The sequence below is a fragment of the Podarcis erhardii genome, assembly GCF_964252035.2.
Source record: "Podarcis erhardii genome assembly, chromosome: 11".
NCBI lineage: Eukaryota > Metazoa > Chordata > Lepidosauria > Squamata > Lacertidae > Podarcis > Podarcis erhardii.
The window spans coordinates 33348436-33372597 of record NC_138501.1 but is presented as its reverse complement, the minus strand read 5'-3'; the positions used below and the strand labels follow the sequence as shown (position 1 = coordinate 33372597).

The 24162-nt window shown below is 41.0% G+C and overlaps 1 protein-coding gene across 1 annotated transcript in view; it reads right to left on the bottom strand.

Moving 5' to 3' along the window:
• The window catches only part of LOC309352331 (interleukin-6 receptor subunit beta-like), a 64307-nt gene extending 55636 nt beyond the window's left edge, over window positions 1–8671 (bottom strand). Inside the window, exon 1 of the mRNA XM_081880727.1 lies at window positions 8480–8671. The gene's annotated coding sequence lies outside the window, so the exon portion shown is untranslated. The remainder of the gene's footprint in view (window positions 1–8479) is intronic.
• Between the last annotated feature and the right edge of the window lie 15491 nt (window positions 8672–24162).

The following is a 24162-nucleotide window of genomic DNA, read 5'->3' as shown; positions in this document are numbered from 1 at the left end:
GAATAAACCAGACAGTCCCTGGTAATATCATGGAGATGAGTTCCAGGAGATGGAGGATAACTGGGAGAGAGGAGCAGAGGTGGGAACGCCCCTCCCCTCCAATGTCTATGCTATAATTTGCAGGCAGCTCCTGCTGGACTCAAGCTTGCAAGCAGCACGCACCACCTTCTTAATAGTTGTATTTTTTATTAACAACACTCTTGCCCACCTGGAGCTGCAAGCTGCCCACCTGCCACCTGCCACCTGCCACCTGCCAGGAACCAGGCAAAGCTGGAGACTACAGATCAGAACTGGAAGTCTGGCAACTCTACTCTTGTCAGAGTAGTTGCACGTTTTAGTAAGTTGCTTATGGAAGACAGCAGGACAGTGTGTAGATCATAACAACTGATACCATATGTGGAGGTTGCTTCATTGTGAAAAACAGATCAGATTCTGGGCAGTTAGTGTGCAGAGCACCTACCTAGACAATAAAAAAACCCCTCTCACATCAACAGTTATGCAATATACATTCGTATTTTGAAAGGGTACCTGCCAAGCCTCCTCCTGGATGGAAAAGTTTTTATCCTTGCATATAAAGTACTAAAACAGAAATAATGAGTAGAAGAACAAGTTCAGGGACATCATACATGTGCTTTCAATTTATTCCAGATTGCCTGAATCATCTTGATCAGATGGCAAGCTATTAATAGGTAATTAGGGTGATGGCTTGTTGCACAGCATAGGAGGGCAACACTTGCACAGTGCGCTGGGAGGGCATAGCACATGCCTCTTCAAATAATGACTGTCAAAGGAATACATTGGTAACAAGACCACAGCATCAGTTCTTTTTCCATCAGACTGGTGTCTTCAAAGTTAATTGTAGCAAAACTTTGGGCACAACAATCCTTTGCTCTTATCTTGTTTTGAGGATTAACAGTGGGATCGGGCGTGTGCATTTATTAAAGTTTTCATTCAATCTATGGATGAAGCTTTGGCATAATATTGGCTGAGTAAGAGGTGGTTTTCTGGTGAAAGCAATGGTTCTCAAACTTTGAACATTGCTGTTATTTCATATATTAATTTGCAAAACTGACTGTATTGCCAACATGAAGAAACATATCATGGTGATGAACAGCATAAAATCAATAAGACAATTGCAACTCTCTCTCTCTCTCCCTCTTTCTCTATATGATTGTGTATGGAGCACATTGCACACCATTTGTTTGTATCCTGAGAGTATGGAGCATAATGCACATAGTTTGCTGGTGTCTTGCCGTTTCCTGACATCAGTTTGCTCTGCCAAAGGCTAGATACAGACGGAATCATTTTGAGCATCTGCACCAACCCACCCCTCCAAGGCTCCATCCCCTTCCATGAGAACTGCCTCTACTTCTTCACTTGGCTCCCCAGCTGGTGTGTTTCTGCACCATTGTACCAGTGAGACATCTAGCTCTATCAGCCCTGGTGCAGGAAGCTCCTGCCCATAATTTAGTGGCTCCCTGGTCACCAATATCAGAGTCAGGAAAACAGTTTGATTCCCTAGCTGAAGACTCTGCAGCCCCTGACTTGGTGTTTTGGTCACTGCTGGATTTTGGGTTCATAACACCTGATGTATATAAGAATCCAAGCCCCCTTTGAGAGGCCCAGTGACTGAAATCTATTTGAAGCCTCCTTCCTTCTCACAGCACCCTGTATCAATGTATTCTTTTTTTCACTTGGAAAAGAATTTTGATATGGTGCTTCCATAAGTGAAGCTAGGGACTAGTGCTTCCTTAGAAACAAAGGCCCAGGGTTATCTAACTTTCCTTTAGAGGTGATAGTGGTTGCAGCGCCAAACTTTACCTGGTTCTGAGAGAAACTGCACGTTAATCTCAGGATCCCCTTTTCTGTGGAACTTCCATTGGGGGCCGCTCCAGAATTTGTTAAACTAAGGGTTAAAGGATTTCAGGAAGCAAGGCTGGGAGACCATTACCAGGGACCTTGAAGAGTCACTGCTAGTGATCCGATTATGGATCCCTGAATGAGATGGATCAATAGCGTGAGTCAATGTGCAGCAGTTCCTTTTTTTCTTACTCAGCCTACCAGACTGCTATGTTTAAAGTACAAAGTTGCAATGACCCACAGTTCACATAAGTATTTTAAATTATTGACATTTACAACAACAACCTTTGGTTTATGCTGCCTGTTTTAGTGGAGTGGATGGTGAAAGCAGTTCTGAAGAAGTGACACATCAGCTTAGCTCTATTAAGGCCAGCAGACTTTTCCATGGAATTGGGAACACGTAAACTCAGCAAAGCTGTAGAGTCCAGTATGTCACCACACCCTTCTGTTTCTGTAGCTGTACTAAATTTTGCTCTCTCAATTTTTTCAGGATGTTTAAAATCTTGTTAAAGCAATGCAGATCAAATGAAGCTGTAGTAGAAATGGACTGGCCATCCTCTTCTAAAGTGAGGGAGGAGCGATCAAGTATTAGAAGTAGAGGGCAGAAACCATCCTTATAAAAAACTGCAGCCAGCCCTTTTAAAAAGTGTCTAGGATTCCAGCTAGCATGGAACAGAGCTGTTCATACTCCTTGGAAGAAGGGGGAAAGGCATTTGTGGGTGGGCTGGTGGTGCTCATCTGACTTCCTGATAGCTGAGTCACTGCTGCTCACCAGGAGTGGGAGGGCTGAAGTGGCAGGGAGGTCAGCAAGGTGCAAATATACTAGCAGGAATGTTGGCTTGATTCCTGCTGTGCATTTGCACTGCATTGACCTCCCCACTGCCTCATCCCACTCCCTCCTGGTGAGCAGCAGATTCCCACCCCCACACTCAGTTTTAGCAAGGGTTCAAATGGAAAACCCTTCCTAAACCTGAAAGGTTTAGTCTTCCTACAGCAAAGGAAATTCACTGGATGAGGGCCAAGAAGTTGAGATGGAATCCTGACAAGTTGGTAGCCTTGTGGGTGGGCAGTTCAGGAATTGGATAATTTGCCCGTTCTAGATGGGAATGTACCACCCCCTGAAGGAACATATACATAGTATGAGAGTGCTCCTCAATCTAAAATTGTCGCTGAAGGTCCAGGTGGCAGGAGTGCCTTTTACCAGCTTCAGCTGGTATGCCAGCTGCAGCCTTTCCGGGATAGGGGTAGATTGGGCACAGTGACTCGTGTTGGTAGCCTCAAGACTGAATCACTGTAATGCTGTCTATGTGGGGTTGAACCTATGGTTGGTCAGAGACAACATCTTGTGCGGAATGCAATGTCTAGGTTGCTGAGTGGAGCTATCAGCTATGAGCATATCACACTACTTCTAAGCTACAAGGGCTACCAATTTGCTACTGGGCCAAGTTTAAGATTTTGTTCATTACTTGCAAAGCTCTAAACCAGTGATGGTTCCCCACAAGTACCTGAGCCTATTTAGCACCCCTTCAAAAGAGCTCATTATCAGTGCTCATCGACTGATTGGCACTCAAGAGTGAAATCTTTGAAATCATCATCTGGTGTCATAATGACACTAAGTGATTGGTGGCTCCACCCACTTGCCAAAGTTCCCCAAGCATGGGATATAGCAGTTCCACTATATTTTGCACTACTCAAAATCCATCTTATGCCACCCATATATACTCTGTAAATTGTCAATTATGTTTCTGCAGCCAGGGAGAATTGGAGAATATTGTTCATCATGTACCATGTTGCTTCATGTACAATTCTCCTAGGTATAGCTCTTTCAGAGGAATTGTTCACAGAAGTTCCTTATTGAATAGTAGGGAGAAAAATTATTTGCTTGTGGATGGAGATAATCACTGCATACAAGGTTTCTAGGTTTGCCTTAGCAGCCCAACGGATTGGACAAAGTGTCATTTTACAAGATGAGGTCCTTCCAAAGTGCTGGGGACCTGCTATACTAAAATGTATCTCAGTACCATTAGTACTTCTGTACTTTTTTGTGATGATGACCAATATTTTTATCCAGTACATTTAATTGGTTATGTCATCCACTAACTGTTCCTTATTTTAGAACAATTTCAGAATTTGATGACCCAGGGAAGCAGAGACTGTTAATATATGCTCTATTTTAAAGAGGACTCTTTTTGAAGGAGTTTATTTGAAGCCAAGGGTTTGTTTTGTTTTGTTTTTTGCCTAGTCCAAGAAAAATTTAAAAACACAAGCCCTAAGAGGGGCCTTGAAGTTGTTCATCAACAGTTAGCGCCTGGACAGCAGACAGAGCAGATACACAGGTTTGGCATTTTCTGCTATGCTGAGATGGATTATATTTTGTTTTAAAGAATAGCAATTTATATATTCCCTTTGGCGATGTGTAAGTGACCACACCTGCGCTCTCTCTCTCTCTCTCTCTCTCTCTCTCTCTCTCACACACACACACACACACAGAGTGTTTCAGAACTTTCCCCCCTTGAATAGCTGTTTAGACCCCATAATTTGATGTGGCTATAGAAAGGTTGGGATTTTTTAGATGCTGTTTAAGCTGCATGTTAAAAAGGAGAGTTTTGATACCTATAGTTGCATTCAAATTGTATTTTAGAGGAAAGAGGGGCACAGAATTGCTTTGGCAGAGAAAAAAATGAGAGAGACAAGAGACAGAGAGGGGAAGTATGCCCAAAGAGTCTGGATGAAGCCTAAGAAAGAAGAAATTGCTGCTGGAAACTGTGACCAGCTTGTTAGCTGGCTCCGAAGGCACTGGAGTCTGCAGCCGTCTCTGTTCTGGTGCTATCGGAATATCTCCTGTAGATATTGCTACAGATGACTTCCATGGATAAGGCGAGATAAATGAGACGCACTAAAAGGCCTGAAGAAAATTGAATAAAATCATAGGCAGTATGTTCTAATAAAGGATTTCAGTGAAGCCTGTTTACTGCAACAGATATAATGAATCTGTTAGGACAAGAATAAGACTACAATGTATGGCAGCATCTGAATATTATTTATATTTCTTTTCCCTTACACTTAATGAAATGATGAAGCAGCGAGCGACACCATGCATGTCAATAGGGTGTCATATTTTAGTGGGAACTAATGGCAATTTATTAGTGGTTAATGTACTTGGTCAGTTTTGGATAAGATCAAGGTCATATATTCCCATTTATATTGCCAACTTTCTGAGTGCCTCTACCATGTTATTCCCCCACCCGCTGCCCCCATAGAAGTAGGTCCTATTGATTTTAAATGGGAAAGTAAGGGCCAGTTCTACATCAGGAATAAACCAGTTGCAAACCCTGCTGTAGACTCTACTGATTACTTTCAAATATATCTCTATGTAAAAAGGTTCATGTTCATACAAACAATCATGTCAGATTCAGCCTAGTCTTCTTGACATAAAATTTTAAATGCACAAGAATCCCCTAGACTCTACCCAAATTCTAACATATAACCTCCATCCTTGCTACAGCTCAGGAAAAACTTCGCAGGCGAATTCTCCTGTGGTAGACCATGTATATTCATGTGGTTTCATGATATGAGATGATTGTTTAATGTTTCTGTTTTGGTTTTGATATATTTTATAAGGTTAGTTGCCTGGTGAAAAGTGGGGTAAGCATTGTAAGTAGTTTTTTTTGGGGGGTGCAGCCTCTGGGCTGCCTTGGCAACTGTTGCCAAGGGAATTGCAATGATGGGATAGTGACAGCTGGGGCAGTTTGGCCTGGGAGGGAGGAAGGGAGAGAAGAAAGTACAGTCATACCTTGGGTTAAAGCATACCTTCAGCTTGAGCGTTTTCAGGTTATGCTCCGTGGTGACGGAACGCGTTACTTTCCGGGTTTCGCCGCTCACGCATGCACAGACGCGCAAAATGATGTCATGTGCATGCGCGGAAGCGGCAAAATGCGACCTGTGCACGCGCACGCGCAGTCACGTGTTACGTTCTACTCAGGATGCGAACAGGGCTTCGGAATGGATCCCGTTCACATCCAGAGGTACCACTGTATGGTGGTCTATTGAGAAAGAAAAAAAGCACTGTGGGAAATTTGTGAAGTATATCTGGTATGGCGAGGTCGCAATCAAATTCTGAGAGTGGCTGTGGCAGATAGAGACTGTGAACGAAACAGGGGTGGGAGATCCAGCAGCCTGCAACATGTGAGATGCACTCTATAAGAACACCTAAGCCACACCATAGCATCATCAGGTACTCTCCTGAGGTAGAGTTGGTTCATCCAACCAGAAAGTATGCAGCCTTGCAAATATGCTGGGGGGGGGGGGAATCCTTCCCTCATTTATAATAACGTGTTTGTCTACGCTTCCAGTGTCCCTTTACAGAGTGCAGACTTGGAGCGCAGCCTCACACCAGTCACACTTGTGAAGTTCCCAGCTGGTCCCAACTGGGCCTAAGCTAGTAGACTTTGTTTCAGCTTCAACTGTTTATCTGTTTAGAGTGTAAGCGATTTGGAAATAGGATGGTTTCTTGTGCTTGCTGTTAAACACTATATTGAATTTGTTTTATATACAATGCTAGAGCTAAATTATAAGAAGCTCCCAAATTATATACTAGCTTCCAAAACATGTCATTATGCTGTTATTTCTATTTTGCCCTTCATAGGGTATGTCATATCTTTCTTGAATATCATGGACGTAGGACTGGGATTTTTCCTGCAGTGGGTAGATTGCCAAATCTAATTTTATGATACTTTCCATGCTAGTTCATCTACGTCCTTCTTAACGTGTTTCCATTCTTGAGGGGGATGATTAATTCTTGTTTATCTTTGCCGTCCAATTTCTCTGTGTCCTCACTGAAGATGCCAATCATAGTGGCTTCCAGTGCTGAAAGATCCCTGCATTCTGGGAGGTTCTACAACTAGATTAGTATACTTTTTGAGTACTTGTTTAAGTACTGAATGCAGAAAATTCGCCAAGATTTGAGCCATTTCCGTGTGAATCTCTATGAAAACATATTTATGCAGTCTGAGCTGCATTTACAACAGCTGAACTCCCCCTGAATTCTTTTCTGGATGCAACTCCTGGTAATATTTATATATTTTTCAAAAATAAATAAATAAACTACACCTTGATTCAAAATTGATTTTAGAATGGTACCCATAAAACATTTAAAATTTACAACACAATAGTGAAACATAAAGCAGTAAACAGTACTACAATGAATGGAGATATAGAAACTATTTGGCCCCTTTCCACCCTGGTCTGTGTGAGCTATACCACGTCACTCTGCCCCAGCCCTTTTTAAGAATTGCTCCATAAGGCACAGAAGAAGCCTGATACTTTTTTTTCTAGTAGTAGTAGTCATGAGGGCATTGTTATTCCACCTCCTTTTCTCCACCAAAAAATAATGGTGGAGTGAGATCTGAAAACTTACATGGTATACTGTATTATTAAATACATTTAAAGTATAATTCATGCTACTGAGGTCACATGTTATTACTGCTCCTGGCTATCACCAAACTAACTTAAAATGGTAACTAAACTTGCTGGCGGCGGGCAGGGTGGAATGCACATCAGAAGCTGCTCTTTGGCTCCTGATTCTACCATCTATTTTGAATGGCCATTCAATTACAAGGGAAGTTTTGTAGAGTGGTACCTCGATTTTCGAACTTTATCCATTCCAAAAGACCGTTCGAGTTCTGAAACGTTCGAAAACCGAAAACTCAACAGCCGACAGCTAGGCCTCAGGATCTTGCACTCAGTGGAAGCCACGTGTCATGTTCGACTTCTGAGGCGTGTTCGAAAACCAAAACATTTTCAGTGGTACCTTGGTTTATGAACTTAATCCGTTCTGGAAGTCCGTTCTTAAACCGAAGCATTCTTAAGCCAAGGTGTGCTTTACCAAAGCAGCGGGGGACTCAATTTACAAATGGAACACACTCAACAGGAAGTGAAACATGTTCTTATTCCAAGGCAAAATTCACAAGTGAAAACACCTACTTCTGGTTTGCAGCGTTCTTAATCCAAGTTCTTCATAAAGTATGCTGTTCTTAAACCAAGGTACCACTGTACTTCCGGGTTTGTGGCATTCGTAAATCAAAATGTTCGTCAATGGAGACGTTTGAAAACTGAGGTACCACTGTATTGTATTCTGCTATCCTTTTTTGACTTAATTATTTTATTTATTCATTTTTATTTGTTTATTAAATTTGTATACTGTATTTTATCCAAAGATCACAGGGCAGTTCACAACAACAAAAAAAAAAAATACAAAAATTATATCCTGCTTTTCCTTCCAAAGTCAGCCAGAGCAGCAGCATTATGGTTTGTATCAACTTTTCTAATTACTTTTCTAATATTATAGTATTGATTTAACCAGTTTGGTGAAACACAGTGAGGTTTGAGCCTTTCAGGGAGTTACTTCATGAAGATTTCAGAGCAATGTGCTACTGATCACTGAGATCCAATTCCTTAAAGGCCTTACTGAAGTAAATCCATCCAGGTAACTTGAATATATTAGATTGCAACTAGCCTGCTATTTCTGCCAATAGTTCTTGGAAATATCACTTCTCAGTGAGATCACCTTCCCTTCCTTTCAATTTTCTGTCTTTCTCCCCCCACCCTTTCTTTTGCTTACCTTACGACTCCCTCCCCTTCCTCAGTCCTTGTTCCTTTTCACCTCTTCCATTTGTACGTGAAAGCAATTGTGTCTGTCCTTCAGCTGCGAAATTCATTCTAAAAGAGACAAGACTGCAGCTCAAGCGTGCAGCGACCCTTACCTTGGCCTCTGTGGTTGCTCAGGAATGCTTTCCCATAATATAACGGCATTTTCTCATCTTCTGTTTGAGGAGCTATGCAAATACTGCAGCTGTGCCAGCAGCCAGATCAATCACAGATTAATCATGGATAGGCCACTTTGACCTCCAGCAGAATTTATCTGAATATGTAAACACATAACACAGCCGTTACTAATATGATGCTAAATCAAGTTTCAGTCACTCATCATCATTTGTAAAATGTTTCTTGAGAGTCAGATGAGCAATTCCTTTCTTCATTAAAAAAAAATAAATCAGAAGTGAACATGAAATTGAGGAGGCTTATTATGAGGAAACGCTGAAGCAGGAAGTCCAATTAAGTGACAGTTCCTCTTTCAGGAGAAATTTGTGATGGGACATGGGTGGAGCTGCAATTTCCCCTCCTTGGTAGGTGAGTTGACCATTTATCAGAGGCCCACCAGCTTCCCTGTCTAGGAAATATATTACACACTGCCCTTTTCAAGTTATCCTGGACGTGTGGGAATATGATCATGATGACTATAGGAATAAAAAGTAATATAGAATAAAAGTAATAATATTAATATAGAATAAAAAGGAATAAAAGTAATATAGAGACGCTGTGCTTATGTATTGCATTTATATCCCACCTTTCTTCCAAAAAGCTCCAGACAATGTACATAGTCCCTGTCACATTTTATTCTTATACCGCCCTATGAGCTAGGTTAGGCTAACAGCCACCTTGTAAGTTTATTCATGAGAGGAAATCTGGGTTCTAGTCTCTCACTCTAACCATCACACCATACTGGCTACCACACTTTTATGTATAACCATCTCTATGCAGGGTTGACTTAGGGCATTTAGGCAGCAAGCCTAATCTCACATACCTGGCAGTAAGCCCCACTGAATTCAACAGGACTTACTTTTACATTGACGTGGTTAGAATGGCAGCCTTTGTAGTCCAAGCAGCTGCATTTAGGGATGTCAATTTTGGATTCTATAAGTTTCTCGTTTTCCGAATCTTAAGTTCAGTTCTCCACATTTCAACATCAGGTTGCAAATTCTTTCTTAAAAGTCCTCATGAAAATTCTTCACCAATTTATTGCTAATTTCTCCTAAGATAAAGTTTTACAAGTAATTTTCCTTAACATAATGCATTTTTGTATATTATTTTCACTAATATAGTGCATTTTCATGAATATAACACATATACCCTAGTATATGCATTTTTGGACACAAGACTGGAGAACCGCATTGCAAAATTCAAAGAAGTGCAAATTTCAAGGGATTGCTGCTTTTCTGCTCCCATATTGTTTGGAAAGTACAAATTGGGGAAGTTTGTCTTTAAATGTGATGTCTATTGATTTTCTCTCTCATCCCTAGTTGACTTGTATGGGGCACCTCCAGACTGTCAATATTTTGCAGGAGGGATTCAAGTGCATACTGATATATTTAGGATTAAAGCATTCTGTTGCCTTAGTGCAACAAATACACACATTTTTTTGCAGTTAGGAAAGTGATGCGGAAAGGCCCTGAAAAATGTGGAATGAATGAAGATTAATGGAAAGTTGTATAAACATTCCACAAGCTTCTTGTCATATAACCTTCCCACAAACAGATCTGAACAAACGCTTCCTAAAGACCAGATTTGCTCAAACCTTTGTGTAAGCTTTGTGCATACAAATCAGGATGAATGTTCAATAAATATGTTGTCTGAAAGAGCCTGAGATCTGACAGGTGCTCCCTAGGATTTTTTAGAATGTCTTTGAAGATGCTTGCACACAATTTTTCACTCCTGCTGTCCCAGGAGACCACTTGGATTGTTTCTATGGTTGGGTCAGCTCTAGCCACATGGTATGTTTATAGAAATAAAAACCTTGATGCCAAAGGGTAGTGAATAATGGAATTCTTAATCTTATCCCCATTTTCTCAATCTGGTTTCCCCCAAGCAGATGAAGCCTTGCGGGAGATTTATTTTGAATAAATTTGCATTTTAAGTTTGGGACAAAGGCTTATGATACATTGTTTGTCTTATTTGCTGGCATAGACACCTACGGATTTATTCTGCTCATGGTATGATGTGCTGTCATTCTGACATGTTCCAGCCTCCCAATAGGTAAAGAGTTGCAGCCCATCAAGTCGGAGGAATAGTGAAAAATAATTCAAAGACTAGTGTTGTAGTTTCTTGAATCTGCTTCAGAAACCAGTCAATTATACCTTTACTCTGTAGTTCACGTTTCATCCCTCCCCCCAAGGGAGACTGGATGTTTGGGCATTTCCATCCCCCCCGCCTCTTTGGCAAAATATAATTTGCTGGGGCTTGCAGCCATGAACTCTGATAGTAACCTATGTAATAAAGAGTCCATTGTACTTAGAGCTGAGTCAGGTTATCATCAACAGTGTATCTCAATTGATACGTAGCCCTTGATGAAGATGGAGCAGTCTGCTCTGTACTGTTATTAGTGCCACTAGTAACGTGGGTGATAGGTCTACATCTCTCCTCAGCATTTACAAGGGAAACAGAGTGCTATGCCCTTCACTTGTGACTGTGAGGACGATGAAACTTGAAATGGCATTTAGAATACAGCCATGAAGGGTTAGATGTCTGTACTAATAAATTAATTTGAGTTGATCTTGTCTAGACAGGTGAAAAATGAATACCTGTTCATCCACCTTGATTAAAACAACTCTCTCCTTTTCTTTTTTAAACTGAAGAATGCTTGTGCCTGTATATTCTTTTGTAGTTGGTGGTAAAACAGAGGTGCTGAACTGGGAGCGAGTACTGCAAAAGTCAATTGTTGTGATCTGAATCTTTAATCATAGATGTCAAAGATATAACAGATTAAATAGAGTATAACATTCCAGAATGAGGTTGTAAGTGAGAAGCAATATTGTAATACAAAAATTCGCATGTAGTCATTTATTCTTTAATACCTTTCTTATTTATCAAGGATAAAGGCAGCAACTTAACATGATGCACCAATTATAAAAAGGAATTGTTTAATGACATCTACAGAATCGCAGAATAGAATGAGCCAGTAATTATAATGCACTGCTGTTTTCAGTAAACCTGAAGTCACCCAATGAAAGGTACTTAAGAAAATGGAGGATACCCCCAGATGGAGGCTTTTGGAGCGTTCTGATTTTTGTGTGGACATGCTCCAGAATTATGCTTTCTTTCAGTTTCATTTCCAATTATAAATGACTACTGCAATATATAATATATGAATATGAAGGGCTTTAGTAGGATATACAAATGAGTTGCCTCTAGTCTTGGTCCATGTCAGGAGTTGCTTAGACTAGAATCAGGAACCCCTGGTTTTGCATGTAGTTGCCCTGTGTGGTTAGCTACCAGAGCTGCAATTTGGAGCATCTTCCCAGGCAATGAATGTTCACCTTCTCTCTGAGTCTTTCCATTTAGGCTGGTCAGCATTACTCTTTCTGACTCCAGTGTGTTGTGAAGCTTTCTTCCTACCTATTGCCACAACTCATGTTTACCCCATACTTCTGCTTCAGTGTTACAACCCTATCTCATTCCTGTCCAATGCCTATCTGCCCATTCCTATACTGCAAAGTGATATTGTAAACTCTGGCTACACTCCCATCTAGTGGTGGTGACTGTCTGAGGGCCGTATTCTATCATGGGGAACCTTCTAGGGGCCATGTGACAATGATGGGGGAGGAACTAGATACAACAGTGAATGGAAGCAGAAGCAAAAGTGAGTAGAACAATGAATGCAATTCTTGCCTTAGTCTATATCTCAGCTACACAAAAGTCAGAAATTTCTATACAGCAACACAATCACTCTGTCCTCCATCCAAGCAAGCAATAGACATTATTACAGTTCAAGGACGCACTGGAGATGGGGAAGTACCATCTGTCTTGAAGGAGGTGGTGATGCACCTGCTCCTTAAGAAAAGCCCTCCCTGACAACTATCACCCAATGGCAAAATCCCCTTTTGGACAAGGTGGAAGGTCTGCAGTTTGTGGGTGCTCTTAAATTCATTGCTGTCACCAGAGGTTCAGGTGTCCTCAGTAGCTCCAGCTGGTTCACCAACTACAGCCCCTGTTGGACACAGCTGAGTTGGTCACTGCTCTGATAACTTTCAAATTGGGTTGTTGTGGGCTACACTTGAAAATGTCTCAGAAACATAAATTGATCCAAAATGCATCAGCCAGATTACTGGTTGGTATTCCTTTCAGATCTGATATCACTCCCATTTTAAAACAGCTAAATTGGTTGCCAGTTCATTTCTGGGCCCAGTTAAGGTGCTTATATTAGTGTTTAAAGCCCTAAACGACTCAGGCCCCAAGACCACCTCCTTTGTTACTGACCCTCTAAGGTACTTAGATCAGTGGAGGGTGCCCACTTGGTTGTCCCTATGTCCTCAGAAGCTTGAAGGGGTGTATATTTGATACTGTGTTTTTAATATTAATGATGTTTTTTTAATTGTTGTAACCTTAGGGTAAAGGGTCATAAATTCTAATAATAATAATAAGAAGAAGAAGAAGAAGAAGAAGAAGCAGCAGCAGCTTGCTTGTACTAGAAATAATCTCTATCAAAATCACATTTTAAAACATCTAGGATTTGGGTGAAAATTTATCACTTTTGTGTTTCTTTTTTCCTATCTCTGGGGTAGATGTGGGATGGATATTTCAATGAACTGGAGAGTGGACATTTTAACTTATTGTTTTCTCTTTTACCAATCAACACATTTTAAAGTATTTCACAAGTAAACTGGTACTCTGGGGAGCTTATTGGAAATGTAACAAAGGCTAGTTAGTTAAAGAATCCTTCTATAGCCACAAAGGAGGATAATTTCTGGGCCTGGGTTGATTTTTAATTTTAAAGTGTTAAAGTGATTGATTACAGATGTAATACATTGGATTAAACCATCTGGCCTGGAACTGAACTAAACAAACCCATCAGCATATGCTGATGGTTTTCATTACAGATACTACCAGTGCTTCCCCCCCTTCAGACGGTACTCAGGGGGTATGCAGTACCAGCCCCTCTTTTTGTCAGTATTAAAAAGTGTGACACTTAGTGTAACAACTTTATGGTGAGTGCCGGCACCTATTTTTCCAGAAAGAAAGCACTGGATACTATTGACTGTTGTTGTTGTTGTTATTAAAATTTGTATACTGTCCTTAATCTGTAAATCTCAGGCCAGTTCACAATATTAAATAGAAGATGAAAACACAAAATATATAATAAAAACAAGAACAAAACCCCCCACAAACCAATAACCCCACCCCACCCCACCCCAATTTCTTACCTTAAAAAGAGGCTATCTCTCTTGTATACATAGATACTTTTGTATATGATTGATGGTGAAATAGAAATCTGACTAGTGAGTGCCTGCTTTTTCAGCTTCATGGTGCTTCTTTCTAAAAAATGTTTAGGGGTACTCTCATTTTGACTCAAGATCATCACCATTTTATAGTTGAAATCGGAAAAAATACATACAGTAAATGAACAAAACTTCTTCTTTTTTTCTATGAGTATATCACAGGCAAAAATCACCTTGCCATATTTTTACTATGTTCAAAATGAGCATGATAACCTGATCTTAGAGAGATGAATGAAGACAGGCTCTTTCTCCTGAAAATATACTCAATAAAAACAAATTTATCTGGATATCCTTTAATGGTTGTAATTTATGGCCTTTCCTGTTTTATGTTTGCATTTATTTATTCCATTTATGAATTGCTCCACATAAACATCCTGAAGTGTTTTGAGAATAAAAACATAAGCGATGAAAAATATATAAAAAATAAGTCCAATACAGATGCAAAATGAGATAAAATTCTTCACTTAAAAGGCTTGTTTATTTCATACAATTTATATACTGCTTGATTGCAACCCCCCCCTCTCTCTCTCTCTCTCACACACACCTCAAAAAGGTTGGTTTTGTGGTTTTTTTGGAAAAGGGAGGTCTTCAACAGGCATTGACGATATAATAGAGATAGCACCTGTCTGATATGTAATGGGAGGATATTCCGAAAGGTTTTCTGAAGACTCAGTTGCCTACATTGTATGGAGTGGACCTCCTGATGAGAAAGCAATTTCAGGAGGCCCTTTCCTTGCAAAGCACAGTGATAGTTGTATAAGGGGTATTCTGGTCCCATGTTGTATAGGGTTTTGTATACTATCACCAGCACCTTGATCTTAGGCTTGTGCCTAATTGGCAGCCAGTGCAATTCTTTCAGCAGCAGCAGCATAACATGAAGGCAATATTCTGTTCTGCTAGCTGCAACTTCAGGGCCAACTCAGGGGCAACTCCACACAGAGCGTATTTCTGTAATCTTATATGGAGGCTACCAGCACAAAGACAACAGTTTTATCAGGTTGTCCTGGCCCAGAAATGGCTCTGGCTGTCTTGCTGTCTTGGTAAAAAGTGTTCCTATCCACTGAGGTCATCTTGGCCTTTGTTGACAGAGTTGCTTCCAGGAGTATCCCTGGACCTGCTCTTTCGGGGCAACCTAATCCCATCCAAAGCAGGCAATCGACCAATTATCTGGACTTGGGAAGTGTTCACATCACCTCTGTCTTGCCAAGATTCAGACTGTTGGCCCTCACCCAGCCCATCACGAAATCCAGGCACAGGTTCAGGGTTTGCGTGGGCTCTCTTGATTCAGATGTTACAGAGAAACAGAGCCGGATGTACTGATGAAACCTTGCACCAAATTTAATGACAGCTTCCAACAGCCTCATATAGATTTTAAATAGCCCTGGGGACCAGATGGTACTCTGTGGCAGTCCATAGTACAATTGCTGGTGGGCAAAAGATAATCATACAGCCCTGGAGATAGGATCAGAACTACTATAAAACTTTGGCCCCAGTACCCAACTCACTGAGTCAGTTCAGGAGAATGTAATGGTTATTGGTATAAACAGCCATGGACAGTTCAAATAAGAATAGCAGGGTTGCACCCCCCCCCGTCCTCATCCCAATAAAGGTCATCCAACAGGATGACCAAGACGGATTCAGTTGAATAAGCAGGGCTGAACCTAGCCAGAAATCAGTCAAGATAATGGTTTTATCCAAGAGTGCTTTTAAATGTCCCACTACGACCATTTTGCTCACCCCCAAAAGGACACTAGGAAGTAGTTAAGACAAGTCCAAGGGTCTAGGGTGGGATTATCCAGAAGTTGTTGAAACACTCTCTTAAGGTGGTTGTGGCCACTTCTTCCCACAAGGACGCATTGGCCATATCTGAGACTCCTCAGCCAGACCCCCCCCCCAGACATTCTTTAATAAACCAAGTGGGTCAATGAGACACATAGCACCTTGTCTATATCATCAGGCCACATCAACTGAAATTGATCAAGTGATCTCTTCCGAAAATGTTTCCCAAAGATTTGGGATTACAGAAGTTCTGCCAAGCATGGCACATTGCTTTGGGTGGCAAGCTCATGTCAGAGTCCTGATCAATGATGCTATTCCCACTGTTCAGGGGAGCAAACTTTAGCTTAAGGGGGAAATCTGACATTGTTTTGTTATTGTTTATTATTCTTGAGGTGACAATCCTATTTCCCAAGAATTTTATAATCCACACTGCAGTAGCAGGGAACTAGCCTTCATACTATTTCCCTTTGAGAATATTCCCTTGGCACAAAAATTGATCTCACAGCTTGGGCTAGTAAGGAGCTCTGATGCTGCTCTTTCTAGCACCAAAGACAGTAGTGCCCCGGAGACACATGGGGCTTTGCACTGTTTTTAATGTAGTGCAGCTTTTTATTCTAGATATCTTGTCCTGAAATAGACACGGTAGAATTCCCCTTTGGCTCTTCAGGCAGAGATCAATATACTTTTCAAAAACATATTAGTGGTTTTCTTAGAAAGGCACTTTAGAGAGAATTATTACTGGCCAGAGACTATTTTTCATGTATATAGGCCAACCAATATTTCTATTATCAGTGCCAAAGCAGTGATATTACTCAAAAAACAAAAGTATTTTGTCTTCTGGTTCTCTTGCACCAGGAATCTGGTTTCAGATAATCTAGGTACCCACTTGATACTTTAACCTTAGGAGAGCAGATTTCTTGGTTCTTTGAAAAGCTGACCTTAAGAGTCGTCCCCCATATATAGATGTTTCCTAATTTTAGAGACTATTTGAAAATGGAGCCATTTAACTTTGTTGGAAAAAAGGGTCCTTTTCTTAAATATAGAACTATAAAATGAAATGAATGCTTGAAGAAGAAAGAATACACCATCTTCTCATTACACTTTTTGAAATGGAGACTAGGGTGGACTTAAACAGTTGGTCGTCCTTCAGAGCACACCATCAAACAAGGCATTTTCTTCCACACACATCAGTAACAGCAGCAGAAAGAAAATCTGTCTCTTTCATTCAATTGCACTGTTCTACTTTAAAGTGGAAAAGACCTTTGACATGCTCCTTTTTACTAACCTAAAACAGAGGCATTTGGCTCGGGCATCCTGTTAGCTTTGAAACTGCTGCCTCAGCACTCTGATAACTGGTTCATACTTCACTGAAATATATCAGAACATTGACTTAAAGATAAGACAGGTTTCTGGATGGTGCAGCAGTGGAAGAGGGAATTTCACGACTCTTCCAGATGACCTCCTGATTGAGCATTCATCCTGATTTGTTTGTGCTGAGGCATTCCTGTTCATTAAACATTCACTTGGACTTGTTTATATGGAGGATATAATACATTGGCTAATATTGCTGTTATCCCACAGTTTGCAGTGCATTTTCCCATCACTTTTCTTACCATAAAAAAAAACCCCATTTGGGTGAGGGAGCAGGTTTCCTGCAGAAGGGTACCAAATCCACTTTAATTGCATGACCTAAATTTGGTGGTTGCCGTTGACTCAAACCCACAAAATAGTAACAGTCTGGGTATGGTTTCAGAAAGGATTGTGGTGTTCTACCATTTTGATTTCAACACCTGAATGTGTCACTACATCAGGGGTAGGCAACATATTGCCCTTGTTGGGAGTACAACTGCCATCATCCCTGACCATCAACCATACTGACTTAGACTGATGGGAGCTCAACTCCAGGAACGTGTGGGAGGGCACCACACTGGCTACCTGAAGGCTAATTTACACTAATGTGGTTTGTATTTTCCCATTGTGGAAGATACCATGTGTCATTAATTTTAGCTCTATTCACACACTCAAAGGGATAGGTAAGGTCTGTACACAAACTGTGTAAACCTGTTAGAACGTGTGTCAAGCTTTCAATGTACAACTGTATGCTGGAGGGCTTTTCATGCCATTGGGAACTCAGCCTTTGTAGGGGTGTACAGCTGAATATGAAGGGCTCACTGCACATTCTTTAGTGATCACATGTAGATTGGGGCAGAGCTGTCCTCCATGATGTGTCTCCTGCATCCTGCTCACATTCATTTTTGCCCTTTTGAACATCTGAAAAAAGGCTCATGTAGTTGAGATTTCATACATATTATGAAATTCATGGCTGAAATCCAAGTACAAGCTCTGCATGCCCCCAAAGAGGTTTTGGACTTTTGTCTCTTGAACAGCATCCCTCCTCATATTGGATGGCATACTGCTTTTGAGGCTGGAGTCTGCTGGGAAAAAGGGCAAAAATACCACAGGGTGCATCCAAGCCCTTGGGTGTGCTTAAAAGTGACATTTTAGATCTCAGCCATCATATTTCACATCTTTGTCTATATTCCTATGTTTCTTCTTGAGTTCTGCTGCAATGCCTGCAGCGAATGCTTTTGCAGCTGCAATAAGGCATTGTTCAAGAACCATCATTCATATAAAATTATATATTGCACTAGGGTCATGAGTCCCTAACTTGAAGTATTAACCGTGTGTAATTGCTGATTCAGTCACAGCAGTGGAAAGGTAACAAATGCCTTTTGAATCTCATTCTGCTGTTTCAGCCTGATGAAGGAGGAGTTAATGGCTTTTCCTAAATGAACATTGCAGGGTTTCTCCAATCATGTTATCTCAGTGGTAGATCCAGCTGCCCACACTAATTAAGTCTCATCTGTTATCTGTAATCAGAAATGTTTCACTGTAACAATCAATGTTTTTGTCCTAGGTGGAAAGGCTGGCCTATTTTTTTGGGTGAAACACACAAACCATGCAGGTAGATAAACAGGATCTTTATCTGACAGTTGCATTGAATCCCAATATTTTCATGGGAGCATATGGAATCAGAATCCTACCTGCCTTTTGAAGAGAAGGTTACGTCTATTGTTAAAATGTAAGGAAGCATAAGAAAGCACATTCAAAGAAAATGAGCTGCTACATCCTAGCCCCAGCATGTTCACAATTCATTTTGTAAAGATAGCTTGCTCCAGAGATCTCCAAACACAGCAATGCTGACATAGATCACTCTCTGCTGCCTCCACTAAACAGATGGTCAGCAAGAGAAGCAAGGGAGTGCCTGCACTCCTCAGCCGGGAGGAATGCCCCAGGGAGGCAGTGAAGAAAACACTTTACAAGTATAGCAGACACCTGGATCTAGCATGGGAAACTAGAAGCAGGAATGTTCTGTGTGCACAGTAAACCTTTGTATTTGTGGAGAGTGTAATCTACATGTGAATATCATCCCCACTGGATTGTGTTGAGTAGTCACATATTTTATTCCTAAATTATAAGTAGCAGTACCATGAAAAGCTTCACCTGTTTCATTTCTGCATGTCAGGCTGCTGGCCAAGGCACAGGAGTGGGACCAGTAGTACAGCAACAATGGGGAATTTTAAAGACTGCAATATGCATATTGTTGGGAAGAAGTTTCACAGCATCCCACAAGGCTTGTTTAATATGAACATGCATTGGCTTGGGCTGTAGGTGGATTGGATCTGCCACTGCACCCACACCATGCTGCTTTGCCCCCCCCCCCTCTGTCAGTAACTGGAAGTGACACAACAGTGTTGAGAAGTCAGGTAACAGCATTGCTCACACTGTCCTGATCAACATAAAACACACACCCTGGCCACTGTTGCTGGCCCCATTGGAGAAATACAATTGAACACTCCAGTTAAATACAACTGAACACTAGTGAGGGCTCATCATCAAGCCTACCTAGTGGCAGTGAATGCAGTACTGAAGGCGTACTTTGGTACCTCCATTGCATCCTCGTTGTACCATCCAACAAAGCTTTCATGGATAGTGTGGTGTCTTTTACAGTCCAAGTGTTGTCTCTGAAAGGAAGCTTTCCTTAACTAAGAGGCTCTCTGTGTCATGAGGGTTCCAAGTCACAGAAGAGCTTCCGTTCACACAGATTCTCCTTCAAATATTTTTCCTCAATGTCGAGGTGGTGGGGGAGCCAGGCCTGCCCATCCACACTATTTCAGTTGATAAAGAAGAACTATAGCAAAGGGCTGTAGTGTAGTTTCTACATTGCATTTTGAACACTGGTTGTCTCTATCCATATGCCTATCTTGCCATAATAATCTGCACCCACGCATCTTCCTCCATTGCAACTGCGCATGATACACACTAAAGCAGAATCTAGAGATCTGAGTTGTACAGTAAGAAAACAATTTGGCCTTTAGGGATTTTTCACTTGGGTAGTTCTGCCTGAGGGCCTTCTGGTGGTTCCCTCACTGCGAGAAGCCAAGTTATAGGGAACCAGGCAGAGGGCCTTCTTGGTAGTGGCACCTGCCCTGTGGAACGCCCTCCCACCAGATGTCAAAGAGAAAAATAACTACCAAACTTTTAGAAGACATCTAATGGCAGCCCTGTTTAGGGAAGCTTTTAATGTTTAATAGGTTATTGTATTTTAGTGTTTTGTTGGAAGTCACCCAGAGTGGCTGGGGAAACCCAGCCAGATGGGCGGGGTATAAATAATATAATAATAAGTAGGTGCTGGGTTTTAAATTGCAACTGAAGGACAATATAGTGATCAGAAAAAGATTGTTTGGCATAGATGTGCATTAACAACATTAAAAAAACCAACCTCCCTTTAGTTGTTGCATGTGTTTTATCTTTAACATACAGGAGCTATTGGACTCCCCCCCCCCCTTTCTCCCTGATGTCTCATTCAGGCAATTCGCTTAATCAATGTTTGCTGATGTTTACGCTCTAATGCTTATTGACAGCAGGTGTAGAAAAAGTAAATCCCAAATCTGCATTAAAAAAACTGCCTCATATTCAGGAGCCTGCTGTTTTGCTGTAATTTTAGAAGACAGGTGATTTTTCATGGCACTTTCAAAGAGCTCTTTTCTCCATAGCTGGATCTGTTTTCCTACCTGCTGATTTCAGAAGTTATGCTTGGTGTTTTTTTTTACCATGGCCCTGTGTGAGATGCTGAAGAGAGTCTATTTGTTTTCTTTGCTGATGGACTCTCCTTCACAACTGGCACTGATATACTGCTTTGAGAATCTAATTCATTTCTAGTGATTTAGGAGTCATTTGCATCATGTCTTGTGCTGTTCTCCTAAACAAAAGTGGCAGGGGGTTGCTTTGAGCATCACTTAGATTGTGGCTTTTGGATAACGAAACATGGTAAAATCATGTCGCATCTCAAGTAATGCGACTTTGCAATCTAACACCTCAGTCTTTAGTGCTTTTATCTTTAGCATCTTCAGCTGCTAAGTTCTGCTAACGTGAGTGGGAATTATATGAGGAAATCCCCTACCCATGCTTCCTAAGTCTTTTTTTCCTCTCCTTTTAAGGATTGCGACAGAAAATATGGTATTAAGTGCTGCAGAAAGGAAAGAATGCCAGTTGCTTGCCTTATATTTAAGAGCAGGAATAACTAAAATCAGCTGTTGTATGAATGGGCACAGAAAGAGGCTATTCATTTGTTTACAATACTGTAGTTTATTCAACCCAATGACCAAAGTTACCTGGGCATTTAACTATTTGTTGCCTGGCCTAGTAAGCAGTGAAATTCCAATTCTGTCATTCAGCTCCTGGCTACTACACCAAAAAAGCCATAAACCACCTCACCCCAGGAACAAAACCAGCTGACTGGGGAAACACCTGGAGCTCCAGAGGAGAAGGCATAGACAATCATAGAGAATTGAAAGGGATCCTGAGGATCATCTAGTCCAACCCCCTGCAAGCAGGAATCTGCAGCTGTCCCATATTGTGTTCTACTGGCTGAGCTATCCCAGTTTTTGTTAATATGAATCTGGCAATGATGAGCTATGGGAATTTCTGTAGGAAAATCCTAAGAACTGAATATACACATGCAATGGCACACAGTGCTTTTGTAATATGATCAGTCACAGTCACTATTCATTTTACTAGTTGGGTTGCAGAAATGTATGATTGTTTTGTGGGGCAGGGAGCAGGGAGGGGTTGTGGAAGCAGAGAAGGAAACCAGAAGAGGGAAGAAGTATCTGAAGATCAGATAAAGGAGCCTGAGAAGAGCCACACAAAATTCAAGATAAGCAGAGTCACTTGTTCAAAGGGAAAATGTACAGAGCAACAAATAATTAAACTGAGACATGAGAGAATAATCTTAAAACAGAGCTAAAAGGAACTCAAGATCAATTGTGCTTGCACATCAAAGACAAGATGCAGCTGAGGGAGGTGTGTGATGAGACTGGATGCATAGTAGAATTGTTAACTATTATGATGTGTACTGTGTCACATGCATGAGAAAGAAACAAGGTACTGTGTCCACTTCCATTATATGAATGGGATGGGAAATCTGTTATTGTCTCTTGTTTATGTGATATGATTCATTTCTTTTACTGGGCTATGATTAATCATTTCCTAAGTTCACAGAAATGTCTTTGTAGGGAGCCCTCATGTTTTAATTATCTAAGCCTCAAATGTTTCAGACAGTAATTGCTTGAAGACTTGCGCAGTGAAAACTGAAGGTTGGTATCTTTCTGGTAGCTCAGGCCAAAAATAAAACCAAACTTATTGCAAATACATATAAAAGCTTCTCATTTCAATGATAGCTGTTCTAACTTATCATCGGAAGATGGAAGCACATCAGGATGTTAATTCTAAGAGGAGTGGTGGGATAATACTTGCCATAAACCACTGTGGGAAGTTTATGAGTCTCCAGTTAAAATCTCATTTGAGAGAAGGAGAAAAAAGTAATACAAGTAGAGTTAGAAATGTCAATAAACTAATTCATTAACCACAGATTAATATATCAAGTTTAGTATCTTATCATTTTTAATGTCAAGACATTCATCACAAGTAGAGCTAGAAATATCAATAAACTAATTCATTAATCACAAATTAAAATTCTATATTTTTAATTGGGTTTTCTTTTTTTATTTATTTATCTTAGATATCCATATACCACTTTTCAGGTGACCCTGACAAAGCAGTTTGCATAAAAAACATTAAAACAATAAGCATCAATATTATATCTCAGGGGTGGCCTCCAAGCCTTTCCATCTGGTCAAGACACTCTCTAGGCAACACTCCTCTTCCAAGGCCCCACACTCTACTGGTCATACTCCATGTCGTCCTCAAGGGCTTTTGTCTGGCTGGAATGCATTCTTGAACTATGATCATGCCTTTTTCTTGCCAAGATGGAGGTGTGTGTGTGTGTGTGTGTGTGTGTGTGTGTGTGTGTGTGTTTGTGGAAATCTCATGACTAGAATGTACATGGGTGGAGCTGTGGGTTAAACCACAGAGCCTAGGACTTGCCGATCAGAAGGTCGCGGTTCGAATCCCTACTATGGGGTGAGCTCCCCTTGCTCGGTCCCTGCTCCTGCCAACCTAGCAGTTTGAAAGCACATCAAAGTGCAAGTAGATAAATAGGTGGCTGGAAGGTAAACGGCATTTCTTTGTGCTGCTCTGGTTCACCAGAAGCGGCTTAGTCATGCTGGCCACATGACCTGGAAGCTGTACGCAGTCTCCCTCGGCCAGTAAAGCGAGATGAGCACCACAATCCCAGAGTTGGCCACGACTGGACCTAATGGTCAAGGGTCCCTTTGCCTTTTAAGAGTTGCATCTTCATGTAGCTGTGTAGTACCCTTTGATGGAGAGAGAGGCCACTGTCTGGATGATTGGCAGCTCTCCAAGCTATTGTTTTTCCCTTCAGGGCATGATAGTTCTCTGTGAATGCCTCTGTGGTGGCCACTGGAGAGGACACTTCATCTAGAATGCTAAGAGATGGATGACTATCAACTCTCCAGACTCTTCTGTCCTTTCTCCCAGGAGAAGATGGTTTTTCAGTAGCCTTGGGGTGGCAGTTGGGTAAGAGGGAGGCCACCTAAACTGGTACAGTATGAGCTATATGGTTGGCATTAAAGCATACTCCATGCTGATAGTATTGCAATGAACAATCTATATACTTATCTTGACTCATGGCAACATTTCAAAATGATCAATGGTGGGGATTAATGGTTGAGGGGGAATGTTTTTTCACTAAATCTTCTCAAAATATCAACTGTATTTTGAATATCAAAACCAAGTATTTAATTAGACAATACTGGGTATTGCTGTTGTTTTTAATCCAAACCTAATCTTCATCCACACATAGATTTCAGGAGGAAAATCCATACATTATTAAAAGAATGAAAATGAAAACAGCATAATGAAATATAAAGCAATCAACCAGAAACAATTCAAGCCACTAAAATAATTTAGCTCGGAGGTGGGGGTGTCA